Source organism: Carcharhinus amblyrhynchos, chromosome 29 (assembly GCF_965287045.1).
Source record: "Carcharhinus amblyrhynchos chromosome 29, sCarAmb.v2.hapA, whole genome shotgun sequence".
Taxonomy (NCBI): domain Eukaryota; kingdom Metazoa; phylum Chordata; class Chondrichthyes; order Carcharhiniformes; family Carcharhinidae; genus Carcharhinus; species Carcharhinus amblyrhynchos.
Window position 1 is genome coordinate 32966336 of NC_137352.1, and position 24371 is coordinate 32990706.

General features: G+C 46.0%; 1 protein-coding gene across 1 annotated transcript in view; it reads left to right on the forward strand.

Moving 5' to 3' along the window:
• The first annotated feature begins 517 nt into the window (after positions 1-517).
• kcnj5 (potassium inwardly rectifying channel subfamily J member 5) overlaps positions 518-24371 on the forward strand; it is a 61207-nt gene continuing 37353 nt past the window's right edge. Inside the window, exon 1 of the mRNA XM_080214610.1 lies at positions 518-576. The gene's annotated coding sequence lies outside the window, so the exon portion shown is untranslated. The remainder of the gene's footprint in view (positions 577-24371) is intronic.

A 24371-nucleotide genomic window follows, 5' to 3' on the forward strand; every position in this document is an offset into this window, starting at 1 on the left:
CATATTGCTGATAAATGGGCAGGAAGATTATTGGATAGGTGAATAGATAGTTGGATAGATAGATGGTTGGAGAGCTAGTTAGATAGACAGTTGGCTAGAAAAGTAAGCTGGGAAGTAAGTAGGTAGATGGATGGATAGGTAGATAGATAAAAAGCTGGAAATGTAGGTAACTGGGTAATTGGGTAGGTAGGTGGTGGGTATATAGTTGGATAGGTTGGTAAACAGATGGTTGGGTGCGTAGGAGGCTAACTAGATGGTTGGATAGCTAGATAATTGCATGGTTCTGAGTAATTTTGCTTTTAGATGGGCAGGTAGACAGACATATAATTGGATATGTTGTTAGGTAGACAGTTGGATATGTAGATGTATAGATGGATAAGTAGGTAGATGGGTAGGATTTGAGCAGGAGGAGAGGAGGGACAGAGTGAAAAGCTGTGTTAATGTGTAGACGGTGACGGCGGCTGATGCTGTGATCACATGCCTCTCTCCCTCTCATTTATAACTCGCTGTGTAACCAGCAGAAGCTGGAGTCGCTGCGACAGACAGAGCGCTGCTGATGGAGAGGGGCACTGAGCTGTAAGTCACTGCTGGATTGCCGGGAATGAACAGAGGGGGGGTCGGGATGTAGCTGGGGATGAAGTTTAGGAAGGCAGGTTCTAGGAGGCAGGGGGAGTGAATGGGGAAAAGATAGACCCCTCCCTGATCCTTCACAGCACAGCCTGTAAAGTTCCCCAATTGTGTGGGATACTCCGGCACTTTGATAGAATAGCGGGTTCCGTACTGCGCCAGGAGCAGCACTGTGAGCCTGGGGCTGATGGATTAAAGCTCACAGGCAGCACTGTTCACTCAGCACCGCAGTGTGAGGCTCTAACACAGAGAGAGAGGGAGCTACCTAGACTGGAGGTCATTCCCTGCCTCTGATACTCACCCTGCCCAGAGGAACTGGCTCTGAATCCGGATGAGGCTCCAGTTACTCTGCACCGTGTGAGAGTCTCCATTCACCACCCTCACATCTCTCTGACACCCCACCTGAAACCAGAGGAGCTGCAAACAGGTCAGAGGTATAGCTGAATCCTGAGTGGGGTTTGATTCTCCTAACGGATCCCCTGCCGCATTGATCTGTCGGCGGAGGAGGACTTTGGGTTTCAGATGAAGTGGTGAGTTGATAAGAGGCTGCTTCAGTGTTGGTGGCACAGGGGTCGCTGTCTGTCCAGGTAATTGCTGCAAAATCTCTCCAGCAGACAGAGTAACCCAGAGAGAGAGAGCTCACTAAATGGTCATGTCTCTCCAACTTGATGGAGCCTTTTTTTGAAGAGGTGGCAAAGATAATTGATGAGGGAAAGGCAGTGGAAGTAGTTTGTATGGACTTTAGGCATTTGGCAAGGCAGGCTGGTACAAAAACTAAAATCACGGGATTCTAGATAGACTGGTGAGATGGATACAGAACTGGCTTGGTCAGGGAAGTCATAATGTGGAGATGCCGGCATTGGACTGGGGTAAACACAGTGAGAAGGTGTTGTCAGTCAGACTTCTTACTTGGTCATGGAAGACAGAGTAGGGGTGGAAGGGTGTTTTTCAGAATGGAGATCTGTAGCGAGTGGTGTTCTGCAGGGGTCAGTGCTGGGAACTCTGTTGTTTGTAGGATATATAAGTGATCTGGAGGAACATGTGGTCTGATTACTGAGTCTGTGGATGACATGGAAATTGGTGGAGTTGCTGATAGTGCCAGGGATTGTCAGAGGACACAACAGGATACGGATAGATTGGAGACTGGGACACAGAATTGGCAGGTGGAGTTTAATCTGGACAAATGTAAGGACATTTTAGGATCAAATTTTGGTGTAAATTGTACTGTAAATGTCAGAACTCTTAGAAACATTAACGTACAGAAGGATCTGGGCATGTGGATTCCCTAAAAGTGGCAGTGTAGGTGGCCGTGGTGATTCAGAAGGTATACGGCATGCTTGCCTTCACCGGCTGGGGCATTGAGTACAGGAAATCATGTTGCAGCGATATAAAAACTTGGTTTGGCCACATTTGGAGTATTGCGTGGAGTTCTGGTCACCACACTACCAGAAGGATGTGGAAACTTTGGAGAGAGTGTAAAGAACGTTCACCAGGATGTTGCCTGGCCTCGAGGGTGTTGGCTGTGAGGAGGGGTTGAATAAACTAGGATTGTTTCCACTGGAATGACAGAGGTTGAGGGGACACCTGGTAGAGGTCTACAAAATTATGAGGGGCGTAGACAGAGTGAATAGTCAGAGGCTTTTTCCAAGGGTGGAAGTGTCAATTACAAGAGGGACACAGGTTCAAGGTGAGAGGGGGGGATCATTTAAGGGAGATGTGCGGGGAAGTATTTTTCCCGCAGGGAGTGGTGGGTGCCTGGAACCCGCTGCCAGAGGAGATGATGGGAGCAAGTACATTAGCAACATTTAATGGATGGGTAGATGAATAGGGAGGAAATAGAGAGATACAGACCGAGTAAGGCAGAAGGTTTTGTTTGGCAGCTGGAAGGTTGGGGCATCATGTTCAGCGTGGGCTTGGAGGATCGAAGGGCCTGTTCCTGTGCTGTACTTTTCTTTGTTCTTTAAATAGGCCAGAAATTAACACAAAACTCCATCCTTTGTTCCTTTTGTCAGAGTTGCCTGCTAATTTTACTTCACTTAACGTGAACTTTCTTTGAAATGGTGTTTAGGTTGCTTGGGCCAGGGGGAAAAGCAGTTTGCAGTGCTAGTGCCAGGGAGACTGGTGAGGAGCAGACACACACTTCCAGTCATTGGTTTAAAAATTATCTGTGCTCTCACTGAAACGGTGCAAGTGGTTTCCATTGCAACTTTGACAAGGAAACTGGATGAATACTTGACAACGTTTCCGTGTTTTGGGGAGGGTTGAACACAGAGTGGACACTGCGGGTTAGGGGGTATGTTATCAACCCCTCCAATAACATTCTGTTTTGATATTGTAAGCTTCCTCTGGAATTCCGATCACTTTGATGCAATATTTCTTTAAAAGGCTGGGTTTTAGTTTATCCCAGTTTCTTGAGTTAATTTGTTTCGATAACCAGAAAGAAGCAGAAGTGGAATTGAATCTATTGAAGGGGTTATCGTCGGCACAATGATCCCGACAGCCTTGTCCTGTGCTGTACAATTGCGTTAATACAAAACTGTGTAATTATGTACTGGAATAACACTATAATATCGCACTGCGTGTTTTAATAACTTAATTATCACTTCTGGTATGATTCGATTCTTTTGCAGCTCAGGGTTATTTTATTCATCATTGTTCTCTGCTAAAGATACAGGTGGGATTTCATGGCCTCGCTCATCCTGAAACTGTAAAATCCCGTCCGAGATCAACAGACATTCCAGTCTGCCACCCGCCCGTTCCAATTCCCATGGTGGGCAAGACAGGAAAATTACAGCCACTAAATCTCACCGAGGTACAGGTCCCACACACACTGACTCTCACTGGGGTCCGGGTCCCACACACACTGACTCTCACTGGGGTACGGGTCCCACACACACTGACTCTCACTGGGGTACGGGTTCCACACACTGACTCTCACTGGGGTACAGGTCCCACACACACTGACTCTCACTGGGGTACGGGTCCCACACACACTGACTCTCACTGGGGTACGGGTCCCACACACACTGACTCTCACTGGGGTACAGGTCCCACACACACTGACTCTCACTGGGGTACGGGTCCCACACACACTGACTCTCGCTGGGGTACGGCTCCCACACACACTGACTCTCACTGGGGTTCGGGTCCCACACACACTGACTCTCACTGGGGTACGGCTCCCACACACACTGACTCTCACTGGGGTACGGCTCCCACACACACTGACTCTCACTGGGGTACGGCTCCCACACACACTGACTCTCACTGGGGTACGGCTCCCACACACACTGACTCTCACTGGGGTACGGCTCCCACACACACTGACTCTCACTGGGGTACGGCTCCCACACACACTGACTCTCACTGGGGTACGGCTCCCACACACACTGACTCTCACTGGGGTACGGCTCCCACACACACTGACTCTCACTGGGGTACGGCTCCCACACACACTGACTCTCACTGGGGTACGGCTCCCACACACACTGACTCTCACTGGGGTACGGCTCCCACACACACTGACTCTCACTGGGGTACGGCTCCCACACACACTGACTCTCACTGGGGTTTGCCAAGGTGTCCTTGGGCATGGGTACTTTGCCACAGGGTGACTGACCCCCTAAGGGGGTCCAGTTGCAACCCCTTCATTCCAGTGGGTCCCCCACTAATTCTTCGAAAGTGGGGTGCCACTCTAAACCCCACCAGAATGAAGCACTTCTGGCAGGGTGGGAGATCTGATCAGCATCTGAAAGGTCCCAATAATAAACGAATAATCATATTTAAGACATGTTTTAAAAATATTTAAATTACTTACCCGACTGTTCTCCAGCTCCGGGAGATACACATGTGCTCCCTACACATGCACACGTCCCTGTACAAGGCTGGTGACGCTGCAACCTGACAGAAAAGTTGCAGGTTGCGATGGGAGAATCGCGGGTTTTAGCTCCGGATGAGATCAGCACGGTGGCACAGTGGGTTATCTCTGCTGCCTCACAGCGCCAGGGACCTGGGCTCAATTTTCAGCTTGGGTCGCTGTCTGTGCAGAATCTGCACATTCTCCCCATGTCTGCGTGGGTTTCCTCCGGGTGCCTCCCGTTTCCTCCCACAGTCTGAAAGACATGCTGGTCAGATACATTGGGCCATGCTAAATTCTCCCTCAGTGTATCCGAACAGGCACCAGAGTGTGGCAACGAGGGGATTTTCACAGTAACTTCATTGCAGTGTTAAAGTAAGCCTACTTGTGACACTAATAAATAAACTTTAAGCTTTAATTATAAATGTTTCTCCCTCTCTACAAACACTGCCTGAGCTGCTGAATATTTCCAGCTTTTGCTGTTTTGATTATTTATGACTGAATCGCCTCTTGTCTGACTTGCGTCCAGTGGAGGTGAATTTGATCTCCCGAGGAAGGGATCTGTAAAGTTTATTTTTACGCTGCACCGACTAAAGCCAGCATCGAAACCATAGGCTCGAGGATTCTGTGCCAGCTCTGAGTACGTGCTCGCTTTGTGATAGTGAATTAGACCAAAGTCCCTCTAGTTTACCTTTCCCCAGCTGAGTCGCTGCCCAATACAATATTGATGTTGTTGACTAATCATAACAATCGATATCAGTTAGTGTACCACAGACCGAGACACTGGGGCGGGTAAAACCCCAGTGCTTTAAGCTTTAGAAACCAGCATCTCTCCATCTCACTGCACCTGTTGCATCTCATCCCGACTGTCCCTGTGCAATGTTATCTCTGAAACCAGCTGATGAATTATCCTCTGCCCCTTCATAGCCCAAGACCCTCAATCCTAAAAAAAATGCCCCATGACCCCCTAACTCCCATAAACTGTCCCCCCACCCCGTGATCCCCTCACTGCCAGGAAACTGCCCCCCATGACCCCCCACATTCCCATAAATTGCCCCATGACCCCATAACCCCCTCGCTCCCAGTCAACTGCCCCCCCGTGACCCCCTCATTCTCTGTACACTGCCCCCCCATGACCCCCTCGCTCCCAGTAAACTGCCCCCCCATGACCCCCTCATTCTCTGTAAACTGCCCCCCCGTGACTCCCTCATTCTCTGTAAACTGCCCCCCCATGACCCCCTCATTCTCTGTAAACTGCCCCCCGTGACCCCCTCATTCTCTGTACACTGCCCCCCCGTGACCCCCTCGCTCCCAGTCAACTGCCCCCCCGTGACCCCCTCATTCTCTGTAAACTGCCCCCCCGTGACCCCCTCGCTCCCAGTAAACTGCCCCCCTGTGACCCCCTCGCTCCCAGTAAACTGCCCCCCCGTGACCCCCTCGCTCCCAGTAAACTGCCCCCCGTGACCCCCTCGCTCCCAGTCAACTGCCCCCCCGTGACCCCCTCATTCTCTGTAAACTGCCCCCCCGTGACCCCCTCGCTCCCAGTAAACTGCCCCCCCGTGACCCCCTCGCTCCCAGTAAACTGCCCCCCCGTGACCCCCTCGCTCCCAGTAAACTGTCCCCCCGTGACCCCCTCGCTCCCAGTAAACTGCCCCCCCGTGACCCCCTCGCTCCCAGTAAACTGCCCCCCCGTGACCCCCTCGCTCCCAGTAAACTGCCCCCCCGTGACCCCCTCGCTCCCAGTAAACTGCCCCCCCGTGACCCCCTCGCTCCCAGTAAACTGCCCCCCCGTGACCCCCTCGCTCCCAGTAAACTGCCCCCCCCGTGACCCCCTCGCTCCCAGTAAACTGCCCCCCCGTGACCCCCTCGCTCCCAGTAAACTGCCCCCCCGTGACCCCCTCGCTCCTGTAAAACTGCCCCCATAACCCGAGATGAATAATTATGGAGAATGGGCAGCAAAGGAGTTGCGGTCAAGATGAGATCAGCCATAACCGGACTGAATGGCCCAAGGTGCTGAGTTGTCTATTCCTGCTCCTAGTTCATGTGTTCAAATTGATCGCGGATTTGGAATGAACTGAATTCTGCTCCATACCCCCAATGAGTTAAATAGCAGCCTGTCGTCAGGCTGGCTGTTAATCTCTACGATCGTTCTGTGATTTATGGTGTTTAGCTAAAACAGAGCAAGTTCAAAATGGTTAGCGTTAGTAAATTGAATTGCTGTGTTATCTTTCTCGTGAAACAGCAGCGCTTCACTTCTGTCAAATATGAGCAGCTCTGTTGATTTTAACAACATCCACAACAAAAGCTGCAAAACCTCAGCAGGTCTGGCAGCATCTGTGTGGAGTGTAAAAGAGTTAATGTTTCAGGTCGATGATCTCTTCCACAGATGCTGCCTGAGCTGCTGAGTATTCCCAGCATTTTCTGCTTTTATTCTCGATGGTTTGTAAGTCCAATAAGAAGCTGGACTGGCGCAGATTTTGCTCAAAGCCCCAGAATCTGGGAGCATCTAAAATTAGATCTGTTTGCTTTGTCAAAAGCCAGTAATGTTCATTATTAATGAATGGCTTCTCCAGGATACTGATGTGGAAATGCTATATTGTTCAGGGAATTCACACTGCATTGTTGCACACTCTGGAGATATTCCGCAGGACCAATGATTGAATAATTAGTTATTGAATCACACTGTGTGTGTGTGCGTCTTATTGGAAACTGGCCCACAGTGCCACGCCGGAATGAATATTGTGCAGAGAAGGTGGGTTTGCAGATTAACTTTGGGTTTTGTATGTCAGTGTCAATGATGCAGACAAACTGAGACAACCCTCAACACTCGCAGATCAAAGGCCAGGTTCGCCTCGCTGCTCTCATGAGTCATAATATAACCACACAGTCATTGCAGGAAGGAAAACCTCTTTGCTGCAGTGATGAATGTAGAAATTATGGAAGGGAGATGGTGAGTGCAAATGGGACTTAATATCGAGCGGAGCCACGGAGTATTAGCACCGATGATGATAGGAACAAAGCAACCAATCAATACCTCTGCTATTCAGTCTGATCATTGGGTGGCACGCTGGCACAGCGGTTAGCACTGCTGCCTCACAGCGCCAGGGACCCAGGTTCAATTCCAGCCTCGGGTCACTGTCTGAGTGGAGTTTGCACTTTCTCCCCATGTCTGCGTGGGTTTCCTCCGGGTGCTCCCGTTTCCTCCCAAAGTCCAAAGATGTGCGGGTTAGGTTGATTGGCCATGCTGAATTGACCCTGGTGTCAGGGGATTAGCAGGGATCACGGGAATAGGGCCTGGGTGAGATTGTGGCCAGTGCAGACTGAATAGCCCCCTTCTCCACTGTAAGCATTCTATGATTCTCTGATCATTTGGGTGGCATGGTGGTACAGTGGTTAACACTGCTGCCTCACAGCACCAAGGACCCAAGTTCAATTCTGGGCTTGGGTCACTGTCTGTGTGGAGTTTACACATTCTCCCCGTGTCTGTGTGGGTTTCCTCCAGGAGCTCTGGTTTCCTCCCACGCCCCAAAGATGTGTGGATTAGGTGGATTGGCCAAAATAAATTACCCCTTAATGTCAGGGGGACTAACTCGGGTAAAGGTTATAGGGATAGGGCCTGGGTGGAATTGTGGTCAGTGAAGACTTGATGGGCCGAATGGCCTCATTCTGCGCTGTAGGGATTCTATGATTGTGGTTTACCTGGGTTTAATCACTGACGTACACTTTGATATCTTACCCAACATAACACGTACTGATTTCAGTCTTAGAAGCTCCGACTCCCAGAATCCACAGCATTTTGAGTGAGTGAATTCCAAACGTGAGAAGTGAGTTCTTAATTCCACTCCTGAACAAACTGGCTCAAACTTTAAGATTTCATCCCCTTATTCTTCCTCCCCCAAACCCGAGGAAATACTCTCCCTACATTACCCCAACAATTCTTTTCAATATTTGAAGTAGCTCAGTGAAATCCATGGCCCCTTTGATTTATTATTGACATACACTCTGATGCAGTGCAAAGTATTGTTTCTTGTGCATACCATTCATAGAGTACATAGGGGAGCAGGAAAGGAGAGGGTGCAGAATGTAGTGTTAGTCATAGCTATGGCGTAGAGAAAGATCAACTTTGTATATGATCGGTCCATTCAAAAGTCTGATGGCAACAGGGAAGAAGCTGTTCTTGAGTCAGTTGGTGCGTGATCTCAGACGTTTGTATCCTTTTCCCGACGGAAGAAGGTAGAGGAGAGAATGTCCGGGCTGTGTGGGGTCCTTTTCCGAGGCAGAGGGAAGTGTAGATGGGGTCAATGAATGCGAGGTTGGTTTGAGTGATGGGCTGGGCTACATTCACAATACTTTGCAGTTTCTTATGATACTGGTGACAACAGGAGCCTCACCGAGCTGTGTTACATCCGGAAAGAATGCTGTCTATGTGGTGAGAGTCGTAGTGGACATCCCGAATTTCCATAGCCTCCTGGGGGCATTGGTGGGCTTTCTTAACTATAGCATCAGTGTGGAGGGACCAGGACAGATTGTTGGTGATCTCGACACTAAGAAACTTGAAGCGTGTGACCAGTTCCACATCATCACTGTTGATGTAGACAGGGGGATGTCCTCCACAACGCTTCCCAAGTCAATGACTGTCTCTTTCATTGTACTGACATTGAGAGAGATTATTGCCATCACACCAGTTCACCAGATAGAATCATAGAGTCCCTACAGTGCAAAAGGAGGCCATTTGGTCCATCAAGTCCCACCGCAGGGCCTATCCCCGTAACCCCACACATTTACTCCACTAATCCCTCTAACCTACACATCTTGAGACACTAAGGGGCGATTTAGCAAGGCCAATCTACCTAACCCACACATCTTTGAACTGTGGGAGGAAACCGGAGCACCTGGAGGAAACTCGTGCAGACACGTGGAGAATGTGCAAACTCCACACAGACAGTGACCCAAGCTGGGAATCGAACCCAGTTCCCGGATCTGTGAGGCAGCAGTGCTAACCGCTGTGCCACCATGCCACCCCGGCTCTCTACCTCTTTCCTATACTCCATCTCGTCATTGTTTGAGATCCAACTCACTACATTGGTGTCATCAGCAAACTTGAAAATCGAGTTGGAGGGGAATTTGGCTGCACGTTTGTAAGTGCCTACGGAATATAGTAGGGTTTTGGGGACATGGCCTTGTGGGGTGCTGGTGTTGAGGATGATTGTGGAGGAGGTGTTGTTGCTGATCCTTATTGATTGTGGGCTGTGGGTTAGGAAATCTGGGATCCAGCCACAGAGGGAGGTGCTGAGCCCCAGACCATGGAGTTTGGAGATGAACTTTGTTGGGATAATGGTGTTGAATGCTGAGCTGCAGTCAATAAATAGGAGTCTGACGTACGTATCCTTGTATTCCAGGGTTGTGTAGGGTCAGGGAGATGGTGTCTGCTGTGGACCTGTAGCAGAAATAGGCAAACTGTAATGGATCCAGGCAATATGGGAGACCAGAGTTGATTTGTGCCATGACTAACATTTTGAAGCACTTCATAATGATGGCTATCAGAGGCATCGGGTGATAGTCATTAAGGCAATCTGCCTGGCCTTTCTTTGGTAGAGGAATGATGGTCATCTTCTTGAAGCGAGTAGGGACCTCACATTGGAGTAAGGAGAGATTGAAAATGTTTCCGAATACCGGTGCCAGCCTGTCCGTACAGGATCTGAATGCCCGTCCATGTACCCCATCCGGGCCAATCGCTTTCCGTGGGTTAACTTTCAAGAAGGCTGATCTGACATCCATGGTGGTGAACTCAGATACCAGTTTGACCGAGGCTTTGAGGGCAGATGACATCCTCTCACTGACCTATTGCTCAAAACGGGCACAGAATGCGTTGAGCTCATCAGGGAGTTGTCCGTTGGTCTTGGCGATTCTACATGTCTTCACTTTGTAATCTATGTCATGTAGACCTTATCACAATCAATGGATGCTTGTGTGGCTAGCATGGGACCCTAGCTTGGTCTGGTACGGTCTCTTGGCATCTTTGATGGTTCTCCGTAGATGGTATCTGGATTTCTTGTATAGGTCAGAGTCACCCAATAGGAACGCCTCAGACTTGGACTTCCAAATCTTCCAAATTCCAGGAAATACAAACTGTGTTTAGGCAACTTGTTGTGATAATTTAACTCAATGTGTAGCTCTGGTGAACTTGTACAGTTTGTCTTTAAATTTATTTATTAGTGTCACATGTAGACTTACACTAACACTGAAAATCCCCCCCCCCAGTCGCAACACTCCGGTGCCTGTTCGGGTACACTGAGGGAGAATTTAGCATGGCCAGTGCACCTAACCCACACATATTTGGATTTACAGAGCCAATGGGTGGGATTTTCCAGCCACACATGCCCCAAAACCCTAAATTCCACCCAAGTTCAATGGACCTTTAAATGGTACTGTCTTGCCCGCTACGATTCCCAGCGGATGGGATGGAAAATTTTCGGCCAATATATCCTTCCTGAGAAACAGTATCTCAAACTGAGTGCAGATCAAGAACAAACAAAGAACAAAAACAGCTTGGGAAACAGGCCCTTCGGCCCAACAAGCCTGCGCCGCCATCTTAACAACACCAGTTCCCACCACCCCCCCCCCCCCCCCCCCCCACCCATGACCCTTGTCTAATGTTTTTAGACAAAGGTGTCTAATCTTTAGATGGTGTTTTATCAGAGCTCTGTGGAGTCATTTGTGTTCCAGCATTGAGCGATAATGGCCCACATTCCACTGAATTATTCTTTGTACTCATCAACTTTAAGTGGCTTCTCTTCTTGGACTTCTAAATATTCATTCTCCATTGCCAATTGTCACCATTTAGAAAATGTTCTTTCTTGGGTCCAATTTGGACGCAGCCACACTTTCCCATGTCATTCTCCAATGCCTGGAGTATCTCCCCCTTAATTGCTTATTGTCCCTTTGTAAGTGCTGCCTACATCTACACTGTGACTCTCACTCCTAATTTAGTGTTATTCACAAGCTTGGTTCTTGGCCTCTCAACCTGTGATCTAAATTGTGCAAATAATGATTTGTGTGGAACTTTATTGAAAGCCTTTTGTCCACGTAGATAATATCCAGAAGCATTCCTTCTTCATCGTGTCAGTGACCTCCTGGAAGAAATAATTCATCTGGATTATTTAAACATCAATTTACCCACCATACAAAGCCATCCTGACTGTAAACAGGATTGTGAACAAATTCTGCTTTCTCATGACTTAAAAGCCTGTTTGGAAAAAAAAAGTAATTGAGGGTAAAATGTAGCCTTGTTGTGCTGCATGTGTCTCTATTTATTCACGGGATGGGATCATCACTGCCTGGGCCAACATCTATTGTCCATTTATAGCTGCCTTCTGTTCCGTGGTTCTGCCCCTTTTTATTTTGAAGACCTGATTTTGTAGCTGATTGGAAATGTTGCAATTTGAATTGAGGGCAAGGTCTCCTTACAACGGCAAGGGGAGAAAGTAACAAAGCACTTTCAGGAGAATTTCCATTATCCAAAACCCACAACTCTCCAAGAAAAAGACATTAAAAATGCAAAGTACTGGATATTGAAACAATGGCTGCCACAGATCCATCCAAAACCTCTTGAACAATGGGTGAAATATTTCAAGGCAAGACTGCCATCCGCCAGTGAGAGACTGCAAGACACAGAAGTGGTGTTGAGAATGTCTTCAGCAGAGGCAGGCTGAATGCCGCACTCTCTCCGTCCCTCTCTTTATCGTTTGAGTGTAGCCCTGCTCGAGAAGCCAACTCTACCAGAAAACCCACCAGCAAACCCAGATTTTGTAATAATGCAGCAAATTCTGCATCTGAGCACATCCAAGAAATCAGCTAATCCTAACTGGCCGCAGCATTGAAAATCTATGCCTCAAGGACAGTCAAAGGACACTTAACCATTTATTCTTTTACATGTTTTATCTCTGTGTGCAAATAGACCCAAATGACTGCAGGAAGATCAAAATGATTTTGATATTGCATTTTTTTATTTTCTCCCCGGTTTAGGTGCTTTGATCTTCCTTTGACTGAAAGTTTTGAGTATTGTCTCACAGCTTAAATAGTTAAATGCATTCTGATTTGGAAATGCTATATCCTCACGAGAAAGAAACTTAAATCTTTGTTCTGACCAGCAAGAAGGTTGAACGCAGCGATGTTAGTTCAAGCATTCTCACCTGGTCATCACAGAAGGTGATGGAAAGCCATCTCCTGGCACCGTTTCAGTTCAGTCACTCCCTCCACCACCAATGCAGAGTAGCAGCCTTGTGTACCATCTACAAGATGCATTGCAGCAGCTCACCGCTGCTCCTTCAACAGCAACTCACTGCGATTCCTTCAACAACATCGTCCAAACCCGCAACCTCCACCATCAAGCTGACAGGGCAGCAGATACACGGACACACTACATAAGAACATACCACCAGGAAGTTCCCCTTAAAGCCACTCATCACCCTGAATTGGAACGGTATCACCATTCCTTCATTGTGGCTGGGTCAAAATCCTGGAACTCTCTCCCCAACAATGTGGATATACTCATATCGCTCCCTGCGATTGAAGAAGGGAGTGATCTATGGGCAGCGCGGTAGCACAGTGGTTAGCACTGCTGCTTCACAGCTCTAAGGTCCTGGGTTCGATTCCCGGCTCGGGTTACTGCCTGTGTGGAGTTTGCACATTCTCCTTGTGTCTGTGTGGGTTTCCTCCCGCAGTCCAAAGATGTGCGGGTTAGGTTGATTGGCCATGCTAAGAAAATTGACCCTTAGTGTCCAGGGATGCGTAGGTTAGAGGGAATAGTGGGTACAATATGGGGGTAGGGCCTGGGTGGGATTGTGTTCAGTGCAGACTCGATGGGCTGAAGGGCCTCTTTCTGCACTGTAGGGTTCTATGAAGACAACTCACCATCATCTTTTCCAGGGCAATAAATAGTGGCCTAGCCAGCAACGCTCATATTCCATGAATGATTTTTGTTTAAAAAAAGGGGCTTCTTCATGTACAGGTGACATTATATTCATGAGAGGGGTCCTCCCTGTCTGTGGGGGGATTTTTTTTTCATTTTAGATTGGTGAACTGTTGTCAGGCTTAACCAAAATGAAACCTTGTGCTAGGAATATGTTTATATACTAACTTGTAATATGAGCAACTATTACATATTTAAGTGGTTGCATGATTGCTTTAAGAGGCAGTCACGTGATTTAAAGTGATATCATTGGCGTGCTTCACATGCTCCTGTTTTAGTTTCAGTTTCTGTGCAGCAATAGCTCCTCAATAAACATATCATTGTTAGTTTGAATCCATGTGTGCGAACCACATCTTTTTCTTTCTGTGTAAAACTCACAGCCCCTGACATAGTTAGGACATTACAAAAAGAAAATTAGCAACAAGTTTAGATTTTGTTACATCGAGAAAAGATTCTAAGTAAAATAAAACATTATGGATCTTTGGACTTTAAGTATTAAAAGGGTGGGGGAAAATCAACATCAATAATAAAGAGTGAAGTGCCAGTGAAGGAAGACAAAGTAAGGAAAAAAAAAGGAAAAATAAATATCATGTTTCTTCCCGGAAAGAAACTTGGGTAGATACCTCTAATCTGAAGGGTCTGCACCCTTGCTGGAGAGTGTAGTGGCAAAGTGGGAGATTCAGTTTGGTGAGTCATTAAAAGCTACTCTTCAAAATCATTGAATATGTGGTCTTGCAAATTAGGCCAAGGAGATTGCTGACTGAACGTGCTTTGACAGCAGTAGGAATCAGTGTTGACGGAATTGGCTGTTAAAGAGGCTTCACAATTTGATGCAGTAATGAAGATGCACAAGTTGGGAGCTGCCCATGAGAAGTCAAAATAACAACAGTCATGTCACAGATGTGCCAAAATGGACTATTCAGCAAGTGAATGCTGGAGCAAAGATTCTCAGTGCAAGAATTATGGCAAAAGCTTGGGCTAGATCAGCTTCGCCTTTTGAAGAATATTCAGAAGAAGAATTTGGGTATCTTCAAGAAGAACAAATCGCATTCTACAAGAAAAATTTACAACATGGCAGAAAAGAATTATGATTGTGAGGAAGAAATGTCCAGAGATATGGTGAAGAGTTCCAATTGAATATCTTATACAGGGTGAATCACACAGATTCTAGATAAGAACATAAGAACATAAGAAGTCGGAGCAGGAGTAGGCCATCTAGCCCTTTGAGCCTGCCCCGCCATTCAACAAGGTCATGGCTGTTCTAGAGTGGATCAGTTCCACTTTCTCGCTTTTTCCCCTTAACCCTTAATTCCCTTGTCTATCAGAAATCTATCTATAAGAATGATTCCAAAGTTAAGTGAACAAACAATTAGGATAGAGGTTGATACTGGTGCTGTTGCAGTTCTAATTCCTCAGGCTACATACCAACAAAAGCTGAAGCATCTTCCTTTAAAACCAGCTGATGTGATTTTCAGGACACACACGGAAGAGACTGTGCTGTTAAACATCATGACCAATGTAGATTTGAGTGGACAAACAGCGGAGTTACCTCTCCATGTAGTCCAGGGTAAGTTTCCAGCTGTATTTGGGAGATCATAGTTGGAGCAAATAAAGCTTAAAGGGAGTACTGTCAACAGATTGGTTGATGCCAAAACAGACCAGCAGGTTTGTGTATTCAAAGAGACACTTGGCTCAATTTCAAGTGAAATTCAGGATTCAGTTTAATTGTCAACAGAAAAGATCAAAGCAAGAGTGATGCGGCATGCAATTCATCCCAAGATTGAAGAAGAATTAGAAAGACTTGTTAATATCAGTGTGCTGGATCTGGTTACAATGAATGATTGGGTTACCCCCATCGTACCTGTCATGAAACCAGATGGTTCAGTTCATATTTGTGGTGATTTTAAAAAATCCGTAAATCCAGTGTTTTGCTGATCAATGTCTGCTTCCTTTAATTGAAAGCTTGTTTATCGAGTTATCAGCAGGGCAGATATTCGGCTACATCGATGGTTCCCAAGCATTTACATATGAATCTAGCTGCTGAACCTCAACCATTGCTTACTATTGTTACATGTAAAGGTCCTGTTCATTATAAAAGATTGCTTTTTGGAATAACAGCCACACTCTATTCCAAAAAGCAATGGAACAGATTTGAAGTGGTCTCTCTGGTATACAATGTTACCTGGATGATATTCCATTCATAGGGTCTAGTGAACAGGATCATTTGAATAATTTTGAAGCAACATTTGAATGTCTTCAAGCACATATTCTGTGAATCAAGAAAGGAGAGTGATCTTTTCCAGTATATGGGTCATGGTATTGATAATATAGAAACCACTTTGGAAGCACCACGTCTGATGAATGTGACACAATTGAGACCCTTCCTAGGATAAGTAAATTATTACGGCAAATTTGTTCCTAACTTAGCGACATTACTGAAGCCATTGCATAAATTACTATGTCTGAAACAGTCATGGGATTGGGCAGCAGAATATGAGAAAGCATAGAAAGGATGTCAAAGATGCTTTGCAGATGTCTGAAATATTGGTTCATTTTGATCCAAAGCTACAATTGCAGCTTGCTTATGACATTTTGCTTTATAGAATAGGTCAGTCCTTTCACATATTATGTTTTCAAGAGAATAACAATCAATAGTTTCTGCTTTGTGTACTCTGACTTGTGCTTAATCTAACTATGCTCAGCTAGAAAAAGAACTAGAGTATTTATATGGCCATCATTTCACATTATTGACTAATCATTGACTTGTAATTTACCATTCTGGACCATATAAAGGCATACCTTTTATTAGCTGCTCGTCAATTGCAAAGATGGTCACTGATCTTATCTGCACACTCCGATGATACAATTCATTATATCATCAATCAGAGTACCATGCTAATGTTGCCACATTATCACGCATGCCTTTACCTACTGAGCAGATGCCACCAACTAGTTTTGCTTATAATCTTTATTTTTCGCTAGCCTGTGACAGCTTCTCAAGTTCAGGGAAATATCAGAAATGATCCTGTAGTGGGAAAGGTGATGGTATTAGGAAGAACAATATCTGGAACGCATTGTACGCATTCTGATTTGAAACCATATGTGTCAAGAAAGCTTGAGTTGACTGTACAAGGTGGGGGTTAACTATTGTGGGGAATCCAAGTGATCATTCCTCAAGTCCGTGCGGAAGAGTTCTCGAATAACTGCATGAAGGACATCCTGGTATAGTCTGGATGAAGGAACTAGCATCGAGTTATTTTTGGTGACTGGGTTTAGATGCTCAGATTGAAGAAAAAAATGGCACAGTGTCAATCCTGTACAGACTACACCATAATCTCCTTTTACACCCTAGGGAGTGGCTTAAGATGCCATGGCAACAATTGCATATTGAAATTGCTGGCCCATTTAAGTGTTCCATGTTCCTGCATCTAAACAAAACATTAAAAACTTGATAAAAGTTTTGTAAGATTTGGCGAACTGCAAGTTGAGAACTACATTTGATTTGTTATTATCTTCAGAAACTTCAGAGTTAGTAGAGCATCAACAACAATCTCAAGTTGCTTGATGAGACACAAGAGCAAAACAACACATACTTCAATCAGGAGGTGGAGTGTTAGCGTGTAATTATGCCGTGAGTGAAAAATGGGTACCAGCCGTAGTTATAGCGAAAAGCAGGTCCACATTTTTTACATGATTCAAACCAAAGATAAACTAGTTTGGAGACACCATGCTGACTAATCGTTGTCACCACCTGAAGATGTAATCTTGGAATTATCTCCAGAAGTACCATCTTCTTTCGTCCCCAGTCTTATGAATACTATTACACAAGACTTATTGAATCTGAGTTGCCTGATTATTGTGTCGCTGCTATGATACAATGTGAGAATGATGCAGAATTAGTTCCAAGAAAAGAAGTCTGTATTGAAATTCCAAATCATTGTCAAGGACAGCCAAATTCCAGAACATCCTATACAACCAAAGAGGAATGACATCCTACTGATCAACTTTCTTATTGACTGTGTAGAATGATTAATGGTACATAGCACTATAGCTAGAGTATTACCGATCCTATATATAACATCGTAGGGAATTTGTTGTCATGACCACAGAATTAAAGAGGGAGGGATGTTATTTATTTAAGTGGTTGCATGATTGCTTTTAAGAGCTGGTTACATGATTTGATGGTGATGTATTTGGGGTGTTTTACAGACTCCTAGAATCATAGATACCCTGCAGTGCAGAAAGAGGCCATTTGGCCTATTGAGTCTGCACTGACCACAATCCCACCCAAGCCCTATCCCCATATCCCTACACATTTACCCGCTAATCCCTCTAACCTATGCATCTCAGGACACTAAGGGGCAATTTTAGTATGGCCAATCAACCTAATCTGCACATCTTTGGACTGTGGGAGGAAACTGGAGCACCAGGAGGAAATCCATGCAGACACGAGGAGAATGTTCAAACTCCACACAGACAGTGACCTGAGCCGGGAATCGAACCCAGGTCCCTAGAGCTGTGAAGCAGCAGTGCTAACCACTGTGCTACCGTGCCACTCCTGCTTTAGTTTTATCTTCTGTTCTGTACAAGCAATAAATCTCCTGTTGTTATTTTCAATCCATGCACACAAACCATATTCTTATTTTGAATCTACCATGCAAACCACATTCTTTTTTTTTGTTTAAAACCCACAATCCCCAGCACAGTTAGGACATTACAGCAACTGACTATAGACTGTGGGGATGTTTTGTAAGAGAACAGAAAATTATCTACCCTGTGTACAAGTGAAGCATGGAGCCTGCTTTTGTCACGTAGCAAAAATGTTTGCAAAAACCTCTTCAGAATCCATACACTTGTTTCTGTGGCACCGATATTGGGTGATTTGATGATATCAGAGTGTTAGACATCATTCTCAGTGAGAAATATTTCAAACTCATCTGACATAAATATTATCTGGCGCCAACGTTTCTTTAGCATTTGACCATTCAAGGAAATAAACCTTGGATCGTTTCTCATCTGAGACACACTTTTATCTTTTCACCAACTCTTCAATATCTCTTACCTTTGGATATCAGCTTCTTGCTGCTGCTTTCATACAGACCCTCTCTCTGCTCCTGAGGAAGTTCCTCATTCTGAACCTGGGCAAAATAATGACTCTTACACTTCATAGAGGACTGGCTTGATACACACTCACTTCATTTCTGTGTGAAATTATCCTTCCATTCCTCACCATCTCGCTATTCATGATGTAACTGAGCATCACGTCTTCGCGAGTTCCTTTGCTAGTTTCTCTAGCATGTTGTTTGTATATGCAAAGTGATTCACAGGTAGCTCAGTGGCTAAATATTATTTAGTGTTCACGGGAAGTCTTGAAGGAACGTCTGCATTTGCATGATCTGCTAACTTCTAATATTTAATAACGTACCGATGACTAATTTTACCACTGGCTCCTCCTTGCTCAAAGACCAGAGACTTACTCTACCTGATCCCCGCTGTAAATAACTGGGTCCAGTTTCATCGTATTTCTTATCCAATTCCTTCCCAACTGGGAAGCTTTGTTCTTTCCGATGACAAGTGATAAGATGTATCATTACATTCTAACACTCACTCTGCCTAACTCGGGAATACCGTTATTGGAATAACTAATTTCACACCAGTTTTGATAAGGTTTTGTGATTTGGGGATATTTTGTACTCTGTGATAACAGGCAGGTCTGTACTGTGACAATGATGAATGTGAATCGTGAATCTCTGGCTTTGGTTTTTACTGGGGGAGCTAAATTTTCTGCCCTTTTAATCTCCCCTTCCATGAGCTATTTTTCTTCCCCTCTGACTGAACGCAACTCTTGATCTTCCTTCTCAATAGCTTCTGCTTCCATATCAACTATCTGCGCATCCAAGGATTTTCAGACTCCGAACTGGCTTTAGATCTATCGCGATCTCAAAGTGACTCACGGCTGTGACTTGGAGCATTATTGTTTCCTCCTCTCCTGAATGTCATAGAATAGAATCCCTCCAGTCCAGAAAGAGGCCATTTAGCCCATCGAGTCTGCACTGACCACAATCCCACTCAGACCCTACCCCCATATCCCTACACATTTACCCACTAATCCCTCTAACCTACACAGCTCAGGACACTAAGGACAATTTTTAGCGTGGCCAATCAATCTAACCCACACGTCTTTGGACTGTGGGAGCAAACCGGAGCGCCCGGAGGAAACCCACGCAGACACGAGGAGAATGTGCAAACTCCACACAGACAGTGACCCGAGCCGGGAATCGAACCCAAGTCCCTAGAGCTGTGAAGCAGCAGTGCTAACCACTGTGCTATCGTGCCGCCCCTTGATATGACTGACTTTCCCACAGGCACAGCACCCTGACTAGGAAATGGCGAGGGGGGAGGTGAGCACACTGGTTAGCACTGCTGCCTCACAGCGCCAAGGACTCGGGTTCAATGCTGGCCTCGGTTGACTGCCCTGTGTGGAGTTTGCACATTCTCCCCATATCTGTGTGAGTTTCCCCCAGGTGCTGCACAGTCCAAAGAACAAAGAAAATTACAGCTCAGGAACAGGGCCTTTGGCCCTTCAAGCCTGCACCAACCATGCAACCCATCTGCGCTAAAGCCTCCTACTCTTCTGGCGACCATTTCCTTCTATTCCCATCCTATTCATGTGTTTGTCAAGATACCCCTTATAAGTCACTATCGTATCTGCTTCCATTACCAACTCCTGGCATCGAGTTCCACCCTCTGTGTAAAAAAAAAACTTGTCCTTCACACCTTAAACCTGTGCCCCCTAGTAATTGCTAGTAATTGTCTCTCCCACCCTGAGAAAGAGCTTCTGACTATCCATTCTGTCCGTGCCCCTCATAATCTTACAGACTTCTATCAGGTCTCCCCTCAAGCTCCACCATTCCACTGAGAACAAGCCAAGTTTTGCCAACCTTTTATGGGATAAGAGCTTCGCTGGCTGGCCAGCATTTATTGCCCATCACTAACTGCCCTTTGAGAAGGTGGTGGTGAGCTGCCCTCTTGAACCGCTGCAGTCCACGTGGTGTAGGTACACCCACGGTGCTGTTAGGGAGGAAGTTCCAGGATTTTGACCCAACGACAGTGAAGAAACAGCAATATATTCCCAAGTCAGGATGGTGAGTGACTTGGGGAGGAATTTCCAGGTGGCGGTGTTCCCAGATATCTGCTGCTTTGTCCTTCTAAATGGAAGTGGTCGGGGATTTGGAAGGTGTCTAAGGAGCTTTGAGTTCCTGCAGTGCAACTTGTAGATGGTACGCACGGCTGCTACTACGCACACTGGTGGAGGGAGCGAATGTTTGTGGACAGAGTAACAATGAAATGGCTGCTTTGTCCTGGATGGTGTTGAGATCTGAATGTTGATGGAAGAGGGGTGTGCAGTGGGGGTAGGTGTGGTGTGTTGTAGTTTGGGGTATGAGGTTGAGGGTGGGGGATGTGGGATGGTTGAGGAGTGTGTTGGGGTTCAGGAGTGTGAGTTTGATCTGGAGGTTGCAGTGAAGGATGAGTTTTGGAATTGGGGAACTGTGCTCAAAGACGTAAGGGTTAGTTAGGTTGATTGGTCATGATAAATTGGCCACAGTGCCAGGGAGATTATCATGGTAAATATGTGAGGCTATGGGGATAGGATCTGGGTTTATTATGATTGGCACAGAGTTGATGGGCCAAATGTCCTCCTTCTGTACTGTAGGGGTTCTGTGATTTAGATGGTTGGTATTTACCATGGAAACTGTAGCATTTAAATAGAACCCTACAGTGCTGAAAGAGGCCCTTCGGCCCATCGAGTCTGCACCAAACACAATCCCACCCAGGCCCTACCCCCATATCCCTACATATTATACGCACTAATCCCTCTAACCTACGCTTGCCTGGACACTAAGGGGCAATTTCTTAACACAAGAAGAACCCACACATCTTTGGACTGTGGGAGGAAAACAGAGCACCCGGAGGAAACCCACGCAGACACGAGGAGAATGTGCAAACTCCACACAGACAGTGACCCGAGCCGGGAATCGAACCCAGGACCCTGGAGCTGTGAAGCAGCAGTGCTAACCACTGTGCTACCGTGCCACCCAGTACAGCATGTTTGACTCTGTCACTGAATTTGTCTACCAAAGTCTGGATCTCACCAAAATCCAGTGGATCAGCCCCGCTGGCTCAGAAACTCCCTGAAAGTATCTCTTGTCATTGTCATGGCTACAGCTTCTTCACAGATCTCTGCCCACGTCACTTTTACTGCTTTTGCTCAGAAGCTTAGCCTGTGTTTTATGGTTTGTTTGAGGGTCAGAGTCCCACTCTACTCAACTGGAAGAGCTGACGAACACACAATGATAAAAGCTAAATACTGCGGATGCTGGAATCTGAAATAAAAGAGGAAAATACTGGAAAATCTCTGCAGGTCTGACAGCATCTGTGGAGAGAGAATAGAGTCAATGTTTCGAGTCTGGATGTACCTTCGTTAGAGCTCTGATAAAGAGTCATCCAGAACTGAAACGGTGGCTCCATTCTCTGTCCACGGATCCTGTCAGATCCACTAATAAATGAGCATTAATAAATAAAGGTTGAGACTAAGATTCAGTAAGTTGGATTGAAAGATGCTACGCAGTGAGGTGGAGTTCAGTTGTGGCTCAGGGTTTGCCTTGCCCGATGGTTTTTCCTGCAGATTTCTGCTCACATCTCCCATGTTGCCTTTTGTAGCTGATGCTGCTCTTTCTGGAATGTTCCGAGCCCTCTGTGTCTCCTGGCACCCTGGCTTCTGCCCAGCTTTCTGGTCAGCGTGTCTGTACATGTCTCGCGGTTATGCTGATTCTTGTCATTTCTCTTTTGTCATGTAAATCCCTTTAATGTGCAGCCTCCTCTTTTCAATTGCTTACTGATCACAGGAAACGTCTGCTCCGTTATTCCTCCTTCAGTTCTTTGTTTAGGAACACTTGCAGCAGTTCCATGTTAAATTGGTCCTTATCACAAGATGATTGCCCAGTAGGCTCGTCCATTAAGCTGTAATCGCATTTCCTCCACAGCTCTTGCTCTGGTGTAGGGTGGCTTCTTTTCTCATCATCTTTCACGATTTTAGCTGTTGGTCATATGGCTCTACGTTCTTTTGATCTATTATTGTCACATGCATTAGTATACGGTGAAAAGTATTGTTTCTTGTGCGCTGTACAGACAAAACATACAATTCACAGAGAAGGAAACGAGACAGTGCAGAATGTAGTGTTACAGTCATAGCTAGGGTATGAAGAAAGATCAACTAAATGCGAGGTAGGTCCATTCAAAAGTCTGACAGCAGCAGGGAAGAAACTGTTCTTGAGTCGGTTGGTCCCTGACCTCAGACTTTTGTACCTTTTTCCCAAAGAAAGAAGGTGGAAGAGAGAATGTCCGGGGTGCGTGGGATCTTTAATTATGTTGGCAGCGGGAAATGTAGACAGAGTCAATGGATGGGAGGCTGGTTTGCATGGTGGATTGGGCTACGTTCATGACCTTTTGTAGTTCCTTGCGCGCTTGGGCAGAGCAGGAGCCCATACCAAGCTGTTCTTTAGCTCTTACAAACGTATCTCTAAAGTAAATTTCTTTAACTGAAAGAGAAAATGCTGGGTAATCTCAGCAGGTAAGGAGAGAAAAGAGCTGACGTTTCGAGTCCAGATGACCACTTGTCAAAGCGTAATGTCTTTGCTTGTGTCATAGCTATAGGAGCGAGTGAGTTTCTCCAATTTGAGAATGTAATCTGCAGCAGTCTCACTTAGCAACTGTGTCCTTTTCGGAATTGTATTGCTCAGTGCAGTCTTGTTCTCAGTCATGCCAAATAGTGATTCAGAATCTCATTAATTTCCGAATAGGCTCTAGTACTGGGATCTCATGGGCAACATTGATTAAATCTCAATTCAGAATCATCTGGCCCCATCATTGTGAGGAAAGTGTACAAATTCTGAGTTCTAATTACTTGCGACCAAAGAATTAGAACATCAATTATAATTTGGCCAGTAAATTATTTAACAGGCTACCCAGGAGAATGTAATATCGCTCCATAGTTCCCTTCCTTGATGGCAGAAGTGGTTCACTCTCTCGGATGCAGAATAAATGTCTGTGTGAATTAGCTACCTTGATCTCAAATGAGGGTGGTCACTGGGGGAGTGCTCCTATTTAAAGAGAGTCCCCACTTTGGCTAGGGTTCTAATCCACTGAAATGTGTCTGTCCGCACTCTGGGCAGAACTCCCATGACCCTTATGTTAGCCACATCACTACATGACCACACAGTCTCCATCTTCCCCATTTAAGTTGAGCAACAGATGGTGCTGAAGTGTGCGTGAACAGTACCTGGATACAAACTATTTACAGCAGGGAAATTGAACAGGCTAATAACACGTAACTATGTACATTGTGTAAAACACAGATAAGGCTGATGTCTCCTTCCCTCTTTAAAGGAAGGACAGTTGTTGGTTAATTACCCGCTAATCTATGCATCCCGGGACACTAAGGGACAACTTAGCTCGGCCAATCCACCTAACCTGCACGTCTTTGGACTGTGGGAGGAAACCAGAGCACCTGGAGGAAACCCACGCAAACACGGGGAGAATGTGCAAACTCCACACAGACAGTGACCCGAGCCGGGAATCGAACCCAGGTCCCTGGAGCTGTGAAGCAACAGTGCTAACCACTGTGCTACCGTGACCACCCTAGTGATTAACCCCTCCACCAAGGGGAAGAGTTCCTTCCTGTCTGCTGTATCTAGGATCCTCATAATTTTATACATCTTAATCATTCCCCCTCAGTCTCCTTGTCTCCAAGGAAAATCACCCCAGTCTATCCAATCTCTCCTCATCACTCAAATTCTCCAGCCCAGGCAACATGCTGGTGAATGTCCTCTGCACACTTTCCAGTGCAATGATGTGGAG